Raw genomic sequence first — 4,217 nt, forward strand, 5'->3', positions numbered from 1 at the left:
GCACGCTGGTATTTGACATGTTTTTTTCTTCCTGAAAACAAATAATTTTAAAAATATTTGTATGAAACAAATATTGGTAGAAAAAAAAACACTATTTGTGCTTTGCGGAATAACGTATTTGTATTCGGGTACACCCCTAGTGTAAGGATGCAACACTTAGTCGATTGACAGATTATTAATGACCAACTATTTTGATCACTTTGACTCATTTTTTAAAGAAAAAAAAAAGTCAAAATTCTCTGATTCCAGCTTCTTAAATCTGAATATTTTCTGGTTTCTTTAGTCTCTATGACAGTAAATTGAACATCTTTGTGTTGTGGACAAAACAAGACATTTGAGGACGTCATCTTGGACTTTAGAAACACTGATCGACAATTTTCACCCTTTATGGACATTTTATGGACCCAACAACTAATCAATAAATAGAAAAATAATCGACTGCTGCTGATTGTTTTCTCTTTCTTTCTTAGAGTGAAAGTTTTTATTGTGTATGTTAAATGTTGTGCACATGCTGCAAACCAGTTTCCCCTCTGCAATAAAGTATGAAAATATGACATCAGTTAAAGATAGATAGATAGATAGATAGATAGATAGATAGATAGATAGATAGATGACTGGATGGAAAGATAGATAGATAGATAGATAGATAGATAGATAGATAGATAGATAGATAGAGTGTGATGTAGCTCCGTGTTGTTCGGCAACAGCAGAGTTGTGTTTTTGTGTCTTCTCATAAAAACTGGATGAGGCCGCGCAGCTCTTAAGACATCAGAACATTAGACGGACTCGTCTGTTGAGTGGAAACCAGCTGCTGAGTGTATTTATACTCCGGCAGAGTGGAGAGACGCTCTGCAAGCTTTTAGTCCGTCACTGTGTTTCAGGAATAACAGCCAGCTTTTAAACTACACACACACACACACACACACACACTTCAGACCACAAACTCTTAACTTCCTCTGTCAGTGAGTTTAACACGAGATCATGATGAGCATCGTCTAAAATATTTAACATATCAGTGTTTCATACGTATGCGGGCCTGAGTAGTAGAGGGTATTTTTAAAGTTCACATCTGAAATTCATACTGACAGTAAACTAAAAATAGAGGACAACAACTTTCATTCTTCTCTGCTTTGTTGTTGCACACAGGGAAGTGAAGACGGGGTGACCTGTAGTGCAACTCCACCAACATGAAAACACATCAACACAACTCTTCTCCAGTCCGGCTCTCTGCTTCATCCACCAAACGTTTTCTCGCCTTTGTCAGTGTGGCGAGTAAAAAAATGCACTAAAGAACTAAAGACAGTGATTCAGCCTCATAATCTGAGCCTTTAAACATCTTGACTTACTTAACTGGATGTAACAATTAAAAATCAGCAAAGTCACTCATAATTCCCACTTCTAGAGGGGTGAGTGAATGCATCTTTAAAGGTGCAGTGTGTAGAATTCAGTGACGTCTAGCGAAACAAACTATAGTATAATATTCATAAGTGTGTTTTAATTAGTGTATAATGACCTGAAAATAAGAATCGTTGTGTTTTCGTTACTCTAGAATGATGATTATATCTACAGAGTCCGCCATATTGCACCGCCATGTTTCTACAGTAGCCCAGAGTGGACAAGGCTAACACTGGCTCTAGAGAGGGCCTTTCATTGTGTAAATAACCCAATTTATGTTTTAGCTGTAAAGAAAAGATAGCCCTGTTGAACATCACTTTGTCGCTTTCATTACATATTTTACCTGTTTCAGGTTTATAGTGCCTTATTTCCTGTTTTGATGAGAAGGGCTTTTATTTTGAAGGCAGCATTCTGGTACTCACCCAGTTCCTGCTGTACGCAACAGTGAAGATAAACAGTAAGATGAAAGAACTAAGAGGGAAAAATGCAATGTTTTAGAACCCCCCCGATGAGGCACAAGGTTAGTATTTGGTGTAATATTAATGCGTGGTTAGTTCTTAAAGTAGTTTACGTAACGTTTTATTACTGTTTGTTTAACTAACTGAGTTAGCTTTAGCTTAATGCGAGCTAATGTTAAGCTATGGTAAGGTGGCTAATATATTGTTTTGTGACATTGGTTTTGGGATTGTCATTAAACCTAAAATCATCAGTTCAAGTGTCAGACCATATTTCGGTGGGGTATGCTACACATTGTTTTCACGTTTTTTTGCCGCCACCGTAGGTTCTCCTACATCAGAGGTCACTAACTGGCGGACGGCGGTCCGGGTCCGAACCCAGAAGCTGTCCCATAAGGACCCGAACCTACAGCCGAGACAGAAGGTTATGATTTAAAACCTGACGGGGCGCTTCTATTTTAACTGGAGCAGCTTTAGTAGTCTTTACGGTAGCGGTTTAGTGGATGAGATTCTTTGTGCGTTTTGAAAGTTTCTCTGAACTCACCTCAAATCTCAGTTTAACACCTGGACGTACCTGCAGGATTTGTGACATCACAGCTAGTTTGGAGCCAATCGTGGTCCTGTATGGAACTTATCGTTCATAGATTCTGGATATTTACATGACGGAGAAGCAGGAGATGATGCTTTCAGGATTTTAACTTGTTAACTGAAGTTTTTCTGTGGACAAAACATATAATAAGCAGTATTTTTTATATATTTTAAAACATGTCTGGAGGGGGATCTTTAAGTTTCTGTGAGCTCACAGTAATGAGTAATGAAGGCGACTCAGTTGAGTGAATCAGATGTCAGAGGAAAGGTTTTAGAGCAGAGTCGCTCAATTACAAGTCACAGAACTTCCATCATATCAGAGGTGCAGTGAGGCTGCGTTACATGATGAGATTTATGTACAAAAACTGCACTGAACTCTGTACATGAGCAGCGTTTCTGTATTAAGGGGAGACGTGACTCCCTTGTTGTGTAACTGAGACCTTAAACTTGAGAAAAGGTGTGACGCCAGTGACGCTGCTCTAAGTCTTCATTACATTTATTCTGTTGGAGGTTTGACATCACGACTTCAGCTGCTTCACGTCTTCTTCCTGTTTTTTGGGGCGTGTTTGGTGGCGTTTTATGTTCTCACTCTTCATTACTGACAGTTTCACTGCAGATCAAGCATAATGGTGTCATGAACACGCATTTCTCAGTCTGCTCATCCTTTAAATGCACGTTTTTCACTGTCAAACTTTCTTTTTTTTTGTGTTGGATAGTTTTGAAAAAGACATTTTACTTTTTCAACCGGAGCTCCAACATCTGACAACAACCTTAACACCTGTGGCGGCTGAACAATGTCAGGTGAGCTGACGGGTCACTCAAAAGGGTCAGATTGTGGGTAAATTTAGCTCCTGGTACGAGTTAAATTGTTACACAATCCAGATAAGAGTCTTTGTTTTGTTTTTATTCATTGTCTTTTTATTTATTATATATATTTCTATTTATATTTAGAGAGATTTAAGTAGGAAAATCAACCTGAAAGCCGTCAGACTGGATAGTTTAAAGCACACTGAGCTGCCTTTATCACATCACGACTGTTTCCTGCTTTGTTGGTCTTTCAATAAGCTTTTAACCAGGAAATAAAATCTTGTATGTCACAGCCAAACGCAGCTGATTAATTTTTAATTGCAAAGTAAGTAAAGTTACGTTAGTGATTTGGTCTGAACACTCAGCTTTTTAAAGATTCAACAGTGAAGTTTCTGACAGAAAAATAAAAAAACCTTCCAGGCAGAAAAAAGCAGGAATCAAAACAAACACGACAGACACAAAATCTTTTATATTGTTCTTTTTTTTAATTTTTCAATAATCATTTTCATCCTGCTGCGTATTTGCGATGATTTTTTTTTTTTCTAATATATGATGCGTTTATATGAAGGTGTCTCAGAAAAAGGTGCAAACATCAGCAAACACAAAGAAAGATTTCAGGCTTCAAAGACAAAGACGTTTCAACATGGCGACAGTTCGTCATCCTCCTGCCGACCAAACCGCCAGAGGGCTTCTGTCGCTTGGTTATGACATCATCGTTTTGCGCCGGTGGACGTCGGCAGTGCCGCGACGTTCCCTCATGCGACAGCGACAGCGCTCCCTACAGGCCGAGTCTCTTAGGTTTTGGATAAAGTTACGATAAAGAGTTCAGCTGGTCAACACGAAGGCGTCAAGAGGAGACTCACGAGTTTTTATGATTCTAATGGAAAATATTTGGAAATACTGTCAGGACGTTATTGAGTATTTACAGAAACTTATCAGGATTTGTGAGAAATATTTGAAGCCTTTTGACGC

At 38.6% G+C, this 4,217-nt stretch overlaps 1 long non-coding RNA gene across 1 annotated transcript; it reads left to right on the forward strand.

Annotated features, from left to right (window-relative positions):
• The first annotated feature begins 1,810 nt into the window (after positions 1 to 1,810).
• On the forward strand, positions 1,811 to 3,238 carry LOC121898510. The gene is made up of 3 exons (XR_006096488.1): positions 1,811 to 1,915; positions 2,177 to 2,274; positions 3,155 to 3,238. It is a non-coding gene; the product is annotated as an uncharacterized LOC121898510 (long non-coding RNA).
• The last annotated feature ends 979 nt before the right edge of the window (positions 3,239 to 4,217 follow it).

The sequence above is a fragment of the Thunnus maccoyii genome, chromosome 6 (assembly GCF_910596095.1).
Source record: "Thunnus maccoyii chromosome 6, fThuMac1.1, whole genome shotgun sequence".
In the NCBI taxonomy this organism is placed as follows: Eukaryota; Metazoa; Chordata; class Actinopteri; order Scombriformes; family Scombridae; genus Thunnus; species Thunnus maccoyii.